Genomic DNA, 20,216 nt, shown 5'->3' on the forward strand with positions numbered 1-20,216 from the left:
GGTGTTATGCACAAACAGTGAATCATGGAACACTTCATCTAGAACTAATGATGTAATGTATGGGGATTAACATAAGAATAAAAAATAAAAAAAATTATAAAAAAAAAAAAACATTTCACAACTTAGGCTCTTAGGTATTTTTCCCATGTTCATTTATTTCCGTCAATATTTGTTGTACACATACCCAAAAAGTCTCTTCCTTTTACTTTGGAACTTTGGTATACTTCATCTAGATTTATTTGATATCATAAATCAACATTGGTTTTAGGTTATTATTCTGGTTTACGAATACTTAAAGTTTACTAGTGATGATATCTAAATTTCAAGAGAGAAAAGACTGACCTTTATAAAAAACATTCTTTCAAATCACATGGTTTTAATGTTTCTGATAGAGAAACAGTAAACAAAACTAGGTTCTGGGTTTTTATTTCTTTGTTTCAATTTATTCACCTGAAGTTAATTGGTTCATTTATAACCTAAGAACTATTGATTTGGGCAGATGACAAAATAATGTGTTAGTATACTGAATTTTGCTTGTTGCTGTTATAAAAAAGTTCTAGTCGTTTTCTAAAAAGTATGACATAAATTGCCTCCTAATTACCAATAACATTTATAAACCATCATCAATCTAGTAGAGGAGGTACTCATAGACATTAAACAGGACAACATGTGCCAAATTAAATTAAATAAATATGAAAATTAAGAAACCATATTGATAAACAGCATGCAATCTAATTTTGTTTTTAGAAAGTAACTCACTCTCTTTGCTTCGTAAGTTGGCTCTACCTAATATTATCTTTTTGATTTTTCTTTTGGTGTACATTAATCGTTCAAAGCAAATGTGACAAAATATACATGATCTCATCTTGTTTAGCAACTTGCCCTCACAAAAAAGAGAGTAATGTTAAAATAAATATCAGTTATAGAAGGACAAATATGCTGGCATGCCAGATCTATTCAGCTTTAACAATTCCATTACTTCCTGAAAAATGAAAGAAGTAAACCCATCTAGAAGTTATGAATAGTTTACAAATCAATTTATATGTCATTGCACTATGTAAAGTTTGTTAAAAAAAAAAAAGAAAAATGGATTTAATCTATTTGAATACTCTCTGCAATGGATGTCCTATTCCTCTGATAAGTGGTAGCTGTCAACTGATGACAGATATATGCCTTGTAATAGTGACGTGCCAATTACCAAGAAAAAGATAATGTCTGGTATATTTGAAAGTTAAGTCCAGAATATGATGAGGCACTAGCTTACACAGATCTCCAGTAGAAACACCATTATGTTAGTATTGGGAATGTGGGCAAATCTCTTGCCTATTAAACATGTAGTTAATGCTGGGGCGCCTGGGTGGCTCAGTCGTTAAGTGTCTGCCTTCGGCTCAGGTCGTGATCCCAGGGTCCTGGGATCGAGCCCCACGTCGGGCTCCCTGCACCGCGGGGAAGCCTGCTTCTCCCTCTCCTACTCGCCCTGCTTGTGTTCCCTCTCTCACTATGTCTCTCTCTGTCAAATAATAAATAAAATCTTTAAAAAAAAAAAAAAAAACATGTAGTTAATGCTTCTCATCTCCTAACAGTATATATTATATTCTGAGCTGTTTTTGTTGTTCTGGTGATAGATTTGCATTGTCCAGTACTGAAGATAGATTTGCACTAATCCTCTCATGGTTTTTCACCATTTGTGACAACCAGCATTTGAAGCAGAATTGTCAGGAAATAATAGCACTGTCACTGGCTCCAAGATGAAAACAAAATCAACTCATTTGCTTTCTTTTTGGCCAAACTCCTCTGGACTATTAAACAATTTACAAAAGTAAACAAACAAACTAGTAATTGTAATTATCAGAATAATCCTTGTTCAAAAAGAAAAGTTTGAAACAACTGTAATAAATTACAATGGAGTACCCAGAACCCCCTTTTTTTATTATGTTATGTTAATCACCATATATTACATCATTAGTTTTGTTTGTTTGTTTTATTTTTTTGTTTTTAAAGATTTTATTTATTTATTTGACAGAGAGAGACACAGCGAGAGAGGGAACACAAGCAGGGGGAGTGGGAGAGGGAGAAGTAGGCTTTCCAAAGAGTAGGGAGCCCGATGCGGGGCTCGATCCCAGGACTCTGGGATCATGACCTGAGCCGAAGGCAGACGCTTAACGACTGAGCCACCCAGGCGCCCCATTACATCATTAGTTTTTGATGTACTGTTCCATGATTCATTGTTTGCCCAGAACCCCTTCTTAAATGGCTTATATAAGATTATGAAAAGTGAAAAATCAGGACTATAATGCCAGTAATTTAAAATATTCCTACTGGAGAAGAAAACAAGGATTCTTTTTAAAATCTGATGTCCCCTTACTCTAAACCTTAGCCCTTTTGTTCCTTTTCCATGACTAAAAATTCTGATAGTGTTTCCTTTCTGAATTGTAAGTTGCCATGCAATTATTATCATCAAAATTTGAAGAGGTAGATTGTACTGTCAGAAATGTACAGCATACCCCATTAGTCTCAATTAGTAACTGTGTCCTGATAAGTATTTTTAAAAGCTCCAAATGCTAAATTATGGGGTTATGTGAGGAACAAAACTCACCTCTTGGAAAGCCATCCATTTATAAAAATGTTTTTATTGAAACAATACAAAATAACATAAAAAATCAGCTGAAGCATGAAATAAGAGAAACAAAGTACCAGAAATAAAACAATTCATGAAGGTGAACTTCAATAACTGCATAATTTAATGGAGCTCTAGTCCTACGTATTTACAAAAGTATGAATAGCATGAACATTTTGATGATTCTGCGAACAGTGCATTCAGCCCTGGAATATGCTTGTTTCAGTAATGTCTCTACTTTAGGGTTTACTATTAGTGCGCTTAATACAAATTCTTGGCTCTTTAGATTATAACATTTTATACTTTTTTCTTTCCCAAGATTTTTTTTTTTCTCTCCTACCATTCTTTCCCTAAGATTATCTAAACCAGTGATTCTCAACCAGGAGTGATTTTGCCCCCAGAGGACATTTGGAAATGTCTAGAGCCATTTTGGTAGTCACAACTAAGGGGATTATGTACCACTGGCATCTAGTAGAACAGGGCAGGGATGCTGGTAAACTTTTAACAATACACAGGGAAGCCCCCCCAAAACAAAAATTATCTGGCCCAAAATGTCAGTAGGACTGCTTTGAGGAATCCTGAACCATAACGGTAAAATAAACTCTGTAACTGGTTCATTTTTTCATGCATTTTCTAAATGAAAAATGCTCTCAATATGTCATAGTTCTTGTTCTGGTGTGTAACAGCCTAAAATAGTGACCTAAAACAATAATTAAATGAATGAATAAATAATTAAAATGAATACCCTCAGTCACATCAAGGACACAGACGGTTGAGAGCTGGAAAATAAAGACAGAATATTTAAAGATTTCTTTAGAGAAAGTTGAATACTAAGTTGTATACTTTGTCCTCCCCCACAATCCCTCCTACATTCAAAACTTCTAAAAGTGGAGGGTAAAACTAATACAAGTCAGTGAAAGGAAGTTTAACAGACCAATCAAGGAATTGGGTATGTGTCACTAAAGGGAGTATGACACTGATGTGGTTCTTGACTTATGCTTGAGAAAGCTAAAAGGGAAATAGCACAAGGTTGCAAGAGCAAGATCACAGCACTTGCCCTAATGATAGGTTAAAAAGTGCGAGAATCTCATGTACCAGGTGTGGATCTAGCAATAGGAGCACTGGCCTGCAGTCATTTAAAATGGTATCTTGTTCAAAATGATGACCTAGCAACAAAAGAGCCACAGAAATGATACATAAGAACAAAGCAATTTTGACTGGAACAATGCATCTGGCCTAGAAGGCATGAATCCATCTTTAAAGCGTCCTTATCTGCTTTCTTCTCCTTCCTCTTCTCCTTTGATCATGGAGACTAAAGAGTCCTTAACTAAATAGCTGAATTGTTTGGGGGAATGTAAACTAGGAAAGAATGAAGAATCACTGGATGGAACTAGAGGGTATTATGCTAAGCAAAATAAGTCAATCAGAGAAAGACAATTATCATATGATTTCACTATCATGGAATTTAAAAAACAGAACAGAAGATCATAGGGAAAGGGAGGGAAAAATAAGACAAAATCAGAGAGGGCAACAAACCATAAGATACTCTTAACTCTAGGAAACTGAGAGCTGCTGGAGGAGAGATGGGTGGGGGGATGGGGTGATTGGGTGACGGGCATTAAGAAGGGCATAATAAGCACTGGGTATTATATGCAACTGATGAATCCCTGAACTCTACCTCTGAAACTAATAAAACACTATATGTTAATTAATTGAATTTAAATAAAATAAAATTTTAAAAAAAGATTCATTCCTCTGCCTTATATTATGGGGTCCATAAGGAGAAAGAGAAAATATTTAACTTTAAATTAAGTTCCACATTTGATTACTATGTGGGGTTAGTCAATTCAATTTTACCAAACTGGAATTGTGTTTTTGTCTTAAAGTGACCACAAGGCATTTGATAACATAAGATTGATCGAAATTATAATAATAAAAAATAAAAACAAAACAAAACAGAAACCATGGTGCCTACCAGTGGATTCTAAGTATATTCTCAATTGTGCAAGTCCATTCTACTGATAATATACAGCATGCCATGCTTCCATATTTTAAAAGAGTAGATACAAAGATGTTATGACATTTAGTGTGGGTAAAATCATTACCCCAGATATTTTTAATCTCATTCAATGAAAGAAAGAATTGTGGATAAAATTTATTTGAATGGTCTTTCTAAATCACCCGATATGTTAACTACCTACATCTTAGATTAAGCAAATATCAACATAAATAACAAGGACAGTAAATAGAAAAATCTTATGGATGGGTGAGCACTTTAGCATATTGTAGTCATTGTTTAGTAATGGTTCTCTTCTCCCATCAGGTATCTCCAGAACTAGAGAAATGAGGACAACAGCAGGAGGAAGGGCAATGTAAACTATGCATACCAGGAAACAGGGTGTAAACTGAAAGAGAAGGAACGCTAGCATTGCTGCAGGTCATAGAAGATTCTATGCATGCAGCTTCTTCACAGATCCCAAAAGACACTGAAGAACAGAGCCAATGTCCTTAGAACAGTTAAATGTCTGACATAGAGGTCAATTCTTTAGATGCTAAAAAAAAAAATTGAACACTTGTAATTCTGCTATTGGATCTTTTCTTGTAATTAACTTACTTCTTGAAAAATAAACACACATGCACACACATACTCACATTGTAAAAATATGTATCTAAATGCCTCATTTTCCCCAACTTTGACAAATTTTGTGTAAAGTCTATATCTTGGTCACACAACTTTTGGATTCAGTTACCATACTAAGACCACCTCAGAGAATGACCTGGAAGTCCCAAAATATCATATCCCACCAAGTCAATATTGTTAGTGGATTTATCAAGAATTAATCTCAAAATAACAATCATTTTTTAAAAAGTGAATATATTGATAGATGTTATTGAAAAGATTCTAGGTCTCAAACCATGACACAGGGATTCTGTTTCTATTCATGTCTCAGGTTTGCTTTACTCTGTTGCTTTATAGTAGCAAATAAGGACAAAAATAGTAACCTAATTTGTATTGTTCACATAGCCCAATACCAATCCTTCTGACCAATGGTATAATGGACTCTAATTTTATAGACCTGAGTCATATGTCCATCCCTCATTATGGTGTTGGGGGTTATGAAGGGTTGGGAGCTGGGTCCCCACTAATTGATATACATGGAATGAATTGGGTTATTTTAGTGAGAGCTATGGTAAACATATGAAAAACACAGGTCTGCCATGTTCCTTTACATGCTAAACTCAGGGGTCCTCATGCTTATTATTCTTGCTTTTTTTAAAAGATTTTACTAATTTATTTATTTATTTATTTATTTGAGTGTGTGTGCAAGCAGGGGGAGGGGCAGAGGGAGAGGGAGAGAAATGTCAAGCAGACTCCACACTGGGAGCACAGAGCCTGATGTGGGGCTCTATCTCACGACCTGGAGATCATGACCTGAGCGGAAATCAACAGTCCAACACTAAACCAACTGAGCCACCCAGGCACCCCTTATTCCTGCTTCTTGAGAAGAATATGGAGATGTATGTGCTGCACTGAGGTTGAAGTCTATATAGCAATTTTATACACTGATAGCCCCATCACACAGTGTTTATTCAGTAATTTATGTAACAATTAGCTAAGAGTTGGTTCTCTTTAGTCTTTGAATTTTGAGAATATCAAAAAACTAATGTTGCCAGGTTCATCACTGCTCCTTAGAAATTCATAATTACACATATCTCAAAATACTATTTTAATCTTTTTCTTAATTCTCTGAATTTGATAAAAAATAAAATGTGACAACTACAATAAAGTTCACTGGTAAACATGTAATTAAATTTCTCACCTCTGCAAACATTTCTGAAATTGCATGTTTCCAAACTGAGTACATGTATGCCTTAACTTACGTAGGTAACAATTAAAAGAGGAAAGCAAAAGAAAATCAAGGCACTTTGGGGCTTTTGAGAAATAAGGCTTCTGTATAAGCACATGTAAGTTTTCCTTTTATCTGGACATGTTCTACACAATATCCATGGCATTGTAAATTTCACTTTTTACAAGATACTGAAAAACTCCAAACCTGAATAAAAATGCATTTTCATAGATTTTTACTACATACGATTTTTTAAAATATGAAATACTTTCATTCTGATTCAAAATAAAACACTTTGTCATTAATTATGATTCAAAATGGTTAATGGTAAATTAGCACCCGAAGAATTAATCATTCTTTGTAAATCTTTACTTCGTGACATGTAAAGTGGAAGATGCAACCATCTTTAATGACTCCTTTGATGCTGCCCCTCTCCAAATTGTGACGCTTTCCGTAGCTGAATTTTGACAGATTTATAGGCATTCCTAATAATTTTCTAAAATGAATCTTTGTTCATTAATAAGTGTTTCAAACACTGGATAATCCAATGCTTTAAATTTATTACTATCACTTCCAGAGCTATCTTTTGGGGCATCCACTTTCTCTGTTCTAAAACTTTATAAAGACTGTTTAAGCATTAATTGCATATACACATTAATTATGATATATATAATATGTACTACATATACCATAATCCATGTGCATATAGGTATATAAAATAATGTATTTTATATATGTAAATTCATAATGGCCCAAACTTCCCCACCATATATGCAATATCAACAGTTACAAATTAATTTATGTGACTTCAGAAAGAGAATAAGATGTGCCAATTTTGGGAAATACAGTTTACTTTTGGTGAAATGTCATTTTAATAATGTGATCATAAGTAAATTATTTGTCAAATTACTGAAAGTTTAAAAATCAACACTAACTTTAAAAGGATCTCTGATAGTATTATTATATTAATAAAGACAAGTGATTTAAAATTCAAATTTTCTGGATGTTGTGACATTATCTCCTACCGTATATTATTATACACTACAAAAGAAGAAATTGAAACAGAGGAATCTACTTCTTAAAATCTAGGGTATACCAGATTTTCCTTTTCCCCCCAATTTTTAATGAGAAGCTATGTGAAAATTAATAATTACTTAATTGGTTCTCCATTGATTGTTTACCATTTCTCACGGAACTTAAGCTAAGTTGGGTATAAGTAGTAATGATTTTGAGTTAGACTAGATCAGACAAAAGACTCCACAAGAATAGACACAGAGACTAAAATTCTTTCTTATTTTGTGTACTCACTTGCACTCGGCACAGCGGTGTTTAAAATACTTTAGACAGGGGTGCCTGGGTGGCTCAGTCTGTTAAGCATCTACCTTAGGTTCAGGTCAAGATCCCAGTGTCCTGGGATCCAGCTGCCTGTTGGGCTCCCTGCTCAGCAGAGAGCCGGCTTCTCCCTCTCCCTCTACCCCTCCCCCCAACTTATGTGCTCTCTCTCGCTCTACTCTCTCTCTCAAATAAACACATAAAATCTTTTAAAAAATAAAATAAAATACTTCAGACAGATAGTATGACCTTCTAATACAATGGTGAAGAACTCTGCATCTCAAAATAAGCTCCTGACTGAAGTTAAAACAGATTCTAAGTTGCATTATGGTTGCATTTTTCCTACAGGAATTAACCATTTGTTTTACTTCTCTGAAGAAATGTGATAGAAAACACCTGAATAGTTGAGGAAACACACAATCACACACCAAAGCTTTCACAGAAGAATGTTAATGTCTAAAGGTTACAGATCCTTCTCTAATCAACACTAGAGAATATACTCCTATAGATGTTCATCTCAAAATTTCAAATAATCATGACAGAAACAAAATTTATCACTTGACAATAGCCGGTTTGAAGCATCTGAATTTTGAGTGAGATCATCTCATGATAAACTATACCTTCCTCTCACAATTTTAAGCTAACTGTATCAAATTAGATCATAAGGAAGTAACATGAACCCACATTATCTTCATTTTTCCACAGCAAAATTTTCACTAATGTAAGACGTAACACTACAGATGTAGAATGTCAATATCCAGACAGCAGATTAGATAGAGATCTAAAAATACAAATTACCCATCTGAAAAAACAGTCTGTGTAAATTTATAGTTGACAATATGATAGTACATAATATATTTTACATGGCTGACTTGCTTCTGGATTCACTTGCATGAAGAAATGGGTCTGTCCACATTAAATAAAAATACTTCATTTCTTTTATTAAACAAAAGGAACCATAGAATTCAAAATTTTTCTCTTTTTTGCTATAGATTCTAACAACACAACCCTGATTAGAGCTTAGCTTAGTAAATCATTGGTGTATGTGTATGCAATATGTAAGTAAGAAGTAAATATATATATATATATGCATATGTATATATATATACACATACATATATAAAGAAAATTAAGATTGCCTATAATTCTATCTGTGGGAGTTAGCCATTGTTAATATATGTGGATGTACATGCTTCTGGTCTTTTCCCATGTTTTATTATAAAAAACAAATCAAAACAGAGTGTGTGTGTGTGTGTGTGTGTGTGTGTACACTCTCCCTTCCAATAGCTTTTTAAATTGTTTGTATTTAATATGTATAATATGTAAGTAACATCAAATCTAAGTTTATAATATAATAATTACATGAAACATAATGGATAGATAAGTACCATTTTGAATTGGTGGTTTTAGCTAATTATTGATGATTTTAAATTAACTTGAAAATGTAAAAATATAGTTAAAAGGTGTAAAATTCTAAATATTCTGGCAAAATGGCCCTGAATCAAAGTACTTGAATATTCATAAGAGACTGCCAAGGTCTTAAAAGTGTATTTTCCATTTGGAGTAAAATGCTATGGCCTGCCTGTAAAAACTGTAATGCAAGTTATATTTTAACCCACTCTGAGTTAAAATTGTGGAAAGGTTCCATTGTAATCACATCTCCAAATTTTATTTTTCTTCATTTTTACTTCATTTTTACTTCCCTTGAACCCTATTTTTTTTTATCTTTGATAGTGTTAAATTCAAGTCCTTCCCACTTTAGTAGACTAAGTGCCTAAAACAAATGAAGTCTCAACACATAAAATTTGACTCACAGTTTCAAAATAGTATATAGAACTTACCCATCCAAGAAGGATGTAACAGCAGCTGAGAAGCTGTCAAGGAGAAAAATGCCAGAAGGATTAATAAATCATATTGCTGTAACATGACGATGAGAATTATAAACAGCTATGTAAAAATTAGGTTGCTAGCAGTCAGATGGCTTGGCTTCTTTCAGCCTTGGTAGTAGAGTGGTGTACATTTATCTTCTGTTATGCACTGGTAAAGAGCTGGCAAGCTTGGTATATATAAACATTACTTAAAGATGTTATGATTGGCTTGGATCCAGAAAATGTCCTCTGACATTACCATTAGCTCTCAAAGATCTTAAATATTGCTGGAGATATTTGAAGAGGCAAAGGAAAGCCAGAAATCCAAGAAAGACAATAATAGCAAGAAAAATAGAGTGGATAATTAGGAATAAAACATGCACACTTAATGATAGAAGAATTTTAAAACAAATTAATGAAACCCAAATGTCTATATGGTTCATAAGAAAGAGTGGTTTAGCAAATTAAAACAGAAGGGAAAGAAATATCTTAAACAACAGCTTGCCAAGTAGTATTTTTTATTTTTTGTTGTTTTAATGTTTTTTACAAATAGAAACTAATCTTCCCAATATATTTTCCCTGTTTTACATGAAAAAAGGTATGCTATCATTCTACTGTCATTACCTGTGACCCTATTAAAAACAAACAAATGAAAAACTTACATAACCACCAAGAAAAAAAATGTTAAAGGAAAACCTCACTTAATTGTCATTCCCCTTGCAATTAACTAAAGCTTTTGAGAAAGTCAAGCAATAACTTAGCTATGATGTGCTACATTTGGTTTGCTGATTTAAACAATGCTCACACAATTAAGGTAGTTTATTGATAAGCAAATTTCATCAAGAGTTAACCATAATAATAAAATCATTATCCAAATAAAATCCAAAACAAAGTGTATGAGGAATGAGATGTTTTTACAAGTGTCATAAATGAGCTTTTGAATTTTCGTCCAGTCACATGATTCTACCTTGCACTGCCGAAACTGATAATTCGTTTTATGAACACATATTTTAAATATAGTCAAGAAGCAAGGAAATTAAGGTTGCCTGCAATTCTACCTCCTGGAATTAGTCATTGTTAATATGTGGATATACATGCTTCTGGTCTTTTCCTCATGTTTTATTACCAAAACCAAAGCCAAAACCAAACCAAAACAAACAAAAGTGCTTTCCACACTAAATTCAGTTGTGTTAGAATAAATGCAACATTTTAATTTTTAAACCAAGCCAAACCAAAACAAAACCTCTCTTGCCAAATATTACACATAAGAATGTAAGGAACGAATGTTCAATATAATCCCACTCAATAAATGAATGCTGAATTTGCTGCATGTCATACCAGATTTTTTCTATGCACATAACAAAGTGTTTTAACATTATGTTCTAATGAACAAACATATTTGTACAACTGTAGTTATAAAGCACACGATTTTCAAAACAACTTTTTTAACACTGTATCTTAGACATTTCAGTATCCATTCAAACATATCTAGATTTACTGTTTTATATACTTGTAATAAAAGAACAAAATGATTAGTTTATATAATTTTTTGGTAATAGAATAATGAACTTTAACAAGAACTGTCAATTACTAGTTTTTATAGTTAAAACAAGACTAAATCAGTTTTGCAGGAAAACAAGGAGAAAGATCTTAAGGAGAATTTATGTCAGGTGCAATTTGCAATGATAGATGTTATCATTAAGAAAATAAAATTGTGTAAGTAAGGAAGCCAAGGACTTACTCAGCAGAAGGCGGGTCTGTCAGGTTTAATCCTGAATAGAATACAGCTGAAAAGTGAATATTAGGAGATTAATTCTAAAGTGGATTTTCTGAAGTTGATGCTAAGAAGTACAAGAAGTCATCTGCCAAAATCAAGAATCAGAGCATTTGAAACATAGGAGCTATTCCAACACTGTTGAATTTTCATCTCAACTAATTTACTTTTGTCAATTTTATTAAGAAAACCAAAATTTGTATTAAAATTACCATGTTAGAAAGACTTAAGAGGATGACATGCATTTGAAAAATAAGTTAACCTCATAATAAAAGCCCTAAAAAGATGTTATACATCACTTTCACCTATCTAATATCCGTGAAAGCATTCCCCAAAATGACAGTAGAGGGTCTATATTAGTTTTTCCTCAGGTGTTGCCTTTTGTTTTCTTTGCAATTTAAAATATTCAGTCTATACATACTTCTATTGTTGCACCTTTAGAAATGACACGCTTTTGCTGTTCAACCAGAATTCGTAAAAATAAATTACCTCTCAATTTTTTTGAGATTAATCATGATATAGTTTCTTTGTTAAATCTTAGGTGATTGAAAAATAAATCACATGTGCCATAAATATCCTTTGAACCACAAGCATTGCAAATTGACATTACAGTGTGGATTTTTCATCTTGACAGTTTATCATAGGAGCCAACTTGCCCAGATTTTCTTTAAAGAAGAACAGGATAAACCTGGTCAAACATAAAGAATAAAACAAAGTACTTGTTTATTGCTATAAAGAAATCCACCATGGATCAGCTTCCATATGAGATGTATTCCAATTCTCCTGGATAGGTTGGAAATTTCAACCATAAAAATTAGCAGTAATTTTGCTCTTTTCGAAGCGCCAGAATAAAGGGACTTTACTTTAGTGAAACAATTGTACCTCACTTGTTCTAAGGGTAGGAAAACAAATAAGTGCAAGAAGAAAATCAGAAAATCATATATAGTCTTTTCAAGGCACAGATAAAAACATATTTTTCACTGTTATTTAATAGTGAATGCTTCTGCCAATAAAAATCTCAATACCATAATCTCTACTTGTTTTGTCAATGTAGGAGTATGATAAAAGGAATTACCCTATTCTAAGATGCTTAGCCCACAAAATAGTATCACTACGCAAATATGTGATATGCTGTCATAACAAAGGTAAGATGGGTAATTTTATTCTGTAAAAGTATAGAAAAAATCAGAGAAAGAGTCCTCCTGGGGTTTTAGAATGCATGTATTTCAGTAAAGCTAAGTTCAGTAAAATATTGTTTTGCTTTTGGAGTGGGAATTAGATTCTGCATATGCTGTGGTCAGAAAACATCTTAGGGATAGGGAATTAAAATAATACATCAAAGTAAATATAAGAAAAGTTGAGGCAGATGCTAAGTTAAGGATTATGGTTATAATCCTCCTCTCCCTTTTTAAACGTACTTTTATTGTAGCAGATAATATTTAATAAACTATTATTGTATAATAAGTGCTATGCTTATTTTTCAGGTATGTTCCTCTCCTCCACAACAATCCTACAAAATCGGTTTTATACATTTCGCTTTAGGTATGGGAAAACTGAGGAAAAGAGAGACATAGTAATTTGCTTTCAGTCTAGTAGCTAGTGAGTGTCACAGTCAGAAGTGAATTGAAATTATCTGACTCCAGTGGCTGTACTTTTGATTCCTGGATGGATGGTCATGATAACCATGTGTGCAGAACTTTCAGTTTCTAAGAAATTTTCATGCCTGTGATCTCATTTTCCCCTTATGACCTTATATTCTATCTGCAGGACGGCTGCTATTCTGTATAATAGAAACACTAAAAATGTGTCTGGCTTTGAGTAGTGATTTTAGGAGTGAGTAGGTCCAGAGTTTATGGTAAGATCAGTTGAGGCTCCTGTTGCAACAGCATCACCAAACCAGGCTTCTCTTACCGGTAGCCCTGTAGGGTTTTCTGGGGTTTGTTGTTGATGTTGTTGTTGTTTTTTCCCCAAGAACACACTCAAGTAAACTTCCTGCATGTAAACGTATATCTCAGAGTCTGTTTCCAGAGACCCTGACCTAAAACAATAGTTTCAATATCAAACCAATCTTTTGAATCTTTAGCTAAATCTTTCCAGTCTCTTTAATAATCTCTTGCTATTTTCTTCTTCTCAGTAATTTATATATTTTTTTAAAGATTTTATTTATTTATTTGAGAGAGAGAGCACAAGAAGGGGGAGGAGGAGGGGTAGAGGAAGAGGGAGAAGCAGACTGCCGAGCAGGGAGCCTGACTCAGGGCTCCAGCCCAGGACCCTGGGATCATGACCTGAGCTGAAGGCAGACGCTTAACTGACTGAGCCACCCAGGCGCCCCATCTTCTTCTCAGTATTTTAATTTATTTATCCAACCCATGAAGCCAATTTATTATGTATATTCAGTTTTGATATTCTGACTCATTTTTGGAGACTCTAGCTGTGGTATCTTATTTTCTTGGTTGTTTTGTGGTTTTTTTATTATAAATTTGTACCTCTTAAAATTTTACCTGGGGGAATTATTTGTGGCTTGGACTAAAGACAGTTTCTTTCAGCGAAAGTTCACAATTATTTCTGCCAGGTGACTGGGGGGCTATACCAACATAAGACCACTTTATTTTTTTTTATATTTTATTTATTTGAGAGAGAGAGAGCTGGGGGGAAGGGCAGATCAAGAGGGAGAAGCAGGCTCCCCGCTGAGCAGGGAGCCCAATGTGGGGCTCGATCCCAAGACCCTGGGATCATGACCTAAGCCTAAGGCAGACGCTTCACTGACTGAGCCACCCAGGCGCCCCCAACCTAAGACCACTTTAAACTGTAATGTTGCATTAAAGTGTTTTACATCACCTAAGTAAGGTAAATTCAGGCTATAATCCAATATAAGGGTTGGTTTTTAGCTAGGATTATTTTCCCTCTTATTCAGCACTAGGATTTAAGATAGGAACATCTTATAAAACCCTCAGTGAACGTACATTTACATATTTTTTACACTCACATCAAGGGACTAGCCAATTTGCTGGACCCAGCTTTATGACGGGATTATAGTCTTTTAGCCTTCTTAACTTAAGAAAGTACTTGATTTATCTATTTCCTATGCTTTGCAAATCTATGAAAACTAAAACTCAAGTTCACTAGAATTTGCAATTGCTCTCAAGATGGAAGGTAGAATCAACATATTACTTATTACTTTTCATTTTCTCTTTTCATTTAGTTTTGCCTCAGAGTATTCCTTACTTTCTATTCAACTCATCAACACATTTAAATATGTTAATCTACTCAGTATTTATAATCTTTCCCCAAAGAGATGGGCAGATCACTCATTCTGCCATACTGCAGAAATGCAAATCTCTCACTCTAATCTTCATCAAGTGTCTTCACCTTTAACATGTGGTCCTTTTTTTCCCAGCCCAGCCAGCAGGGATGAGTGAAAACAGAGAACTAAAAGTGGATATGCTAAATCTTTGGTTATTGTTTTAATGAAAGCTATGTTACAGATAAAACAAAAAGTTGGAAAAATGGAAACATTAAATTGTTATTCACCCTCATTCAAATAATAAGAATAATTACTCCTTTTGGTACAGAAAAAAGTTGAACAGCGTGTTGGGGCAAATCCTTTAGACCCCAGTGGGACCCAAGGGGAAGTTTTATACACTGTCTTTTCTGTTCTTAAATCAGTAAAAATTAAAACAGGTATTTACAAAAATGACTCAACAGTTTGGGGACCCATTAATAAAGGATACATTTACCCTAATCCTTTCCGGGACAATGTGAAAAGATATCCTTTTAGGATTCCCTAGTAACCCAGGTAAAACTGGATCTAAAGGGCTGAGATGTCTCTTTGCTGCTGAAAAGGGAAAAGACACAAGACAGCCATGGTAAGTCTCATGTGATCCCTGGATAACAAGAGAAATCAATAGGATTTCCTTTTGCCTCTGATAACAAGACACTTGGCTGAGAGAGAGAAAGCAGGCAGATGTTGAAGGGATCCATGGTCATGATAAGAGGAAATTATAACAAAGAGCAATGTAAGAATGTGTGTCAAGAAACCAGGTGGGAATACAGAAACCTCAACAGATGCCAGTGTGGTGGGGACATGGGACATGCTTGTACATTGCAACAGATGTCAGTCTAGGACAAAGGAAGGACGAAGCCCAGATGCCTCGCCATCTGATATTATTGCATTATGCAAACTTTTCAGAAATTAAACCAATCCAGGAAGAAAAGAAGGAGGAGGGGGAAAGGCAATTTTGATTTGACTGAAAACCTAAGCCTGACCTGAGAATAATTTCAAGCAAATGAATTTAGTTAGAATTGATTCCGTTATCTTTGGTTTTGCTACCAAGCAGAATGGGAACTCAAAAGCTAATTGTGGTTATAAGAAAAAATAAAGTTAAAATAATTACATATTGTCATCACTTGAATTTTAGAGCCTGAGAATATATAACCACAAAACATCCTCTTGATCTCCACAGGAAGAAAATACTGCTCAATTATGTAAAATATTTGACAACATGATAAAAAACATGTTACTAATTGATAACCCTGCAAGCAGAACCCTAGAATGGCAAGAATGAAAAATCAAATGGAAGGTGAGAAAGTTGAAATAGTATAAACACATACACACACACATACACACATTCTCTTGAAAAGCTGGTAATGAAAGGATATAGGAAACAAAAGACAGTTAAAAGTCATAGCTAAAGGGATATATGAGGTCAAGTCAAGGCTTGTCTTGTTTTCTTTAAGATTACAGGTACTAGATCATGTTTGACTGATCAAAGAGAGTATGTAGTAGAAATCAAGATGCTGAGATGCAGGAGACAGAAAAGCTAGAAGTGCAGTGGGAGCAAAGAAGCACCCATGAAGGGATTGGATTTGGAATAGAGTAGCACTTTCTTTATGGTCATGAGAAGGGGAGGCAGCAGGTTAATTTTTAGATATGGTAGCAAAAACATTAAGTTGTTACTATCTGATGCATTCTCTCTGGTCGGAAGTGAAGCCAAACACTGAGATTAGTAGAGGGAAGAAAGAAGTAATAAAAGATTTAAGTAGAGTGGCTAAAATGTGATTTTATTATGGAAATAAGCATGGTAAACTTTCTGGAGAAACAGTTTCTTGAATGCATTGTGGAAAGCCAACTTGAGTGTGGGGAATATGAAACTATAGTACCTCCAATCTACTGTTTGATGCTTAGCTGTTGGATATAGGCATAGAGAGGGATCTGTCCATAGCTGCATTCTTTACAGGTGTGTGTGAGATTAGAGCAAGGGAGTCAAGAATATTTTTTAAAGGACTATTAGTAAATATGATATGACCAGAAAGAGAAGCTGGGTATGGAGGAATAATGTGAAAATAGAAGGCAGCTAATCAATAGTGAGGCAACTGGGGATCAATGAATTGGGTACCTCCTCACTGAAGTTGCTTGAAACGGTGGTAGCTGTTAGGGTGGTCAGCTGATGAAATTATCAGAGAATTGAAACAAGTTACTAGGAGATCTATAAATGTCCAGTCTCAGAAAACGACGAGGAAAGACAGCAGGCAAATCAGAGAGTTTGTGATAGAGGGAACAGAGACAGGAAGCAAGGGAGAATCCTAATTATAAGGAATTTGTGTTATATAGATTTTATTGAGTTTTCAGGCAAATGGAAGTATCTTTGAACATAGAAAATATCTCCTATTTGGAATGGGCTTCCTTTTAAGAAGCCAGTCACAGAAAATACTCAAATAGACTGGATAAGTATTAGTTATATTATGAAGAGCCTTCAAGATATAAAAGATTAGATTATATCATCTTTGAAGACTCTTCCTACTCCAAGATCTCTTCTGAATCTTCTTTATCCATTCACCATCCATAGTTTTTCTTTTTTCTCTCAAGTTTAATCATTAGCAAAATTGACTATGTCCTCAATCAACCTCCTTGAATGTCTCTCCCACTGTCTTGTCCTAACTTAAATCTGGTTCCTTCATGATGATACTGCTTCTTAAGACTTATTAAGACTTAATAAACCTAGGACTCAAGTGCAATAAGTACCATTTCTATATTCATTATCCTATTCCATACAAATGAATCTTTTTCTTCTATAAAACATCTCCTTGGCTGCTATTGTCCCCCATGTCACCTCCCTCTGTTCTTTGATATTAGCTCCTGGCTCACTGCAACTATCTCCAAAACTACTTCAGCAGTGAACTCAAAGTCCAAAGTCTAAGACCTAGACCTTTCTACTCTTCTTCTCAACCATCTTGGTCCCCACCCTAAATTCAAAACTCACTTCTGTGATCATACCCATGCCTTTGTTGTTATTAATCACTGTTACTCTCCCAAAACCTCAATTTCAAGCATGTCTTACTACAATGTTCTATTTTTCCAGCTCAATTCCTCTAAAGGCCCAATTCCAACAATGGTTTGAAGCCAGTGAGACCTTAGCATATTTCCTTATCTCTCACCCCTGGTCCAACACCCACACTTCTCTTACTATCAAGCTTAAATTTAATTGCTATTATAAAATCTCTCACTTAAATGCAACATCAACTCCTTTGTTTTCTGTCATATTTGTTTACTCTCTTAGTCAAACCACAATTACAGTTAAATCCAAATCTCCACCAGCTGCACATCTAAACCTACACCATCACATCAGCCTGGAAGAAACCCCAAACTATCTGGACTAGCTTTAAACTCATGAGCACTAACTCATACTGTATTTCTATAGTCCACTCACTCTTTTACCCTGCTATAGGATTTTGTTGTACCAGGTCCTTTTGCTTCAAACTTTTCTTCTCCCACTCTCAGCTTGTGACCATTCTTCCTATTTCATTGATGAAAAAAAAGCAGTCAGAAGATAAATTCCACCCACCACCTCCCCCAACACATCTATTTTCCTGCATTTGTACCTGAATACTCTAACTTCCCTTCTATCATCAGGATGGACTGCACTCCAACTAAACGTAAATTTTCATTGTGTGCACAATCTCATCATCCTTTTCTTTCTCAAAGACACTGCTATAGCAATTTTCCTTTTGTCTTTCTTTAATTATCAAATATTCCCCATCAACTGGTACATACCCGTTAGTATCAAAATAACATGCAGTTATGTTGTTCATCTTATAAAGAGAAATTATATTGACAACACTTCTCCTTGCAGCTATCACTTCATTCTTCTAAGTATAAAGTAAAACTCCTTGAAATAGCTCCCTATTCTTGATTCTTTGAATGTCTTTCTTCCTATTTTCTCTTAAACCCACTGCATCATATATTTACTGCCACAACTCCAACAAAACTGCTCATTTTGTTGTCACTATTGATCTCCACGCTGCTAAGTCCAATGGTCAATTCTTGCACCATTTTCCATGTATCAGAAGCAGGTGGCACCATAGATCATTCTCTCTAACTCAAAATATTTTCTTTACATGGCCCCTTTTTAATATACACAAGCCTGGTTTTCCTTCCACTTCTCTATCTTTCCTCAACCTACTTTTTTGTTTTGTCTTTTTTTGCTTTTAAAATATCTAACACCTAAATAGTAAGAACCATAAGATTCACTCTACTGATTCCCCCAAATGACTTTACTGAAAAATCTTCAACTGATAATTATTTTCCCTTTCAACATGAATATTAAAATCTTCAACTTGATCTGTAAAACCATTTATAATCTAATTCCCTGCTCCATCATGGACCTCACCTACCTCGACACTTCCTTTAGTCATCCCCTATTCCTCCTTCATAATTTTCAAACCTGCCAGCTACACACCCACATTAAGGTCTCTGCCTTTCTATTCCCTTTGCTGGGGATACTCTTCCCACACACATTTGCATTTCCTTCAGATCTTTATTTTTAAAAATCACATTTTCAGTGAGACATTCCAGCCTACTTTAACTAGAACTGTTATCCCATCTCTTACACTTAATATCCCCTTACCTTGCCTTCTTTTTTTTTTTCCTTAGCACTTACCACTGTTTAACATAAGGAAGAGTTTACACTATTTCTTGTTTATTTTTGTTTTCCCACTAGAATAAATGTCTTCATGAAGGCAGGGATTTTTGTCTATTTTGTTTACTAATGGATCACAGAGCTTGTACACATAATCAATAAATATTTGTTGAATAAATGAATAATGTCACTTGTTCCATTTTATAATCAGTGTCAAGTTTGAAACTCAGTATACATTAATCAAACTTTTACAAGAACTGTGTTATTATCTTTCAACTATGTTACTGCTTTTGGAAGTCAGGTTCTATACCAATAAAATTTCAGATTTGATTACTAATAGAACTAGTGTTAAGAATATGATACCTACTTTTGTGGACCTTAGTTGTAAAATAAATTAATAAAACAAAACTGAACTTATTCATTAGGTCTTTCAAGTTGAATTTCTAGCTTGCCATAAAATTAGCTGATTCTTAGAATTCTCACCTCTAAAAATGAAGAGGTTAAGATAAAGGATTGTGGAAGCCCTTTAATTATAAAGTTTTATTAAATGTCTATCCACATCTAAAGGAGAGGGGGAAAAGAAAAAATTAAGAAATTATGCTCCATTTTGTATTAAACAAAGGTTTCTATGTATTAAGTATCAAGGGAGATACTTGGTGTGTAGTAAGCATTCAACAAATGTCAGTTATTATTGTCATCATGGTAGCTCTATTAATCTCCTTAAGATGGATTAAAAAAAAAAAACCAACAAAGATTTTTAATTCAGCTATGCTCCCTGTGTAAAAACAAAATAAATCTTACGATTGAGACAAAAATCTTTTGGGAAACAAATAACCTATAAATGGTATAAACCTAAGTACA

General features: G+C 34.2%; 1 long non-coding RNA gene across 1 annotated transcript in view; it reads right to left on the reverse strand.

The window, feature by feature from the left end:
• Window positions 1-20,216, reverse strand: part of LOC115937636 (uncharacterized) — a 575,287-nt gene that overhangs the window by 478,100 nt on the left and 76,971 nt on the right. The window contains exon 2 of the long non-coding RNA XR_014145122.1: window positions 9,639-9,671. This is a non-coding gene — a long non-coding RNA (uncharacterized LOC115937636). The remainder of the gene's footprint in view (window positions 1-9,638; window positions 9,672-20,216) is intronic.

Source organism: Leptonychotes weddellii, chromosome 5 (genome assembly GCF_054177405.1).
Source record: "Leptonychotes weddellii isolate Sample4059 chromosome 5, ASM5417740v2, whole genome shotgun sequence".
NCBI classification, from domain to species: domain Eukaryota; kingdom Metazoa; phylum Chordata; class Mammalia; order Carnivora; family Phocidae; genus Leptonychotes; species Leptonychotes weddellii.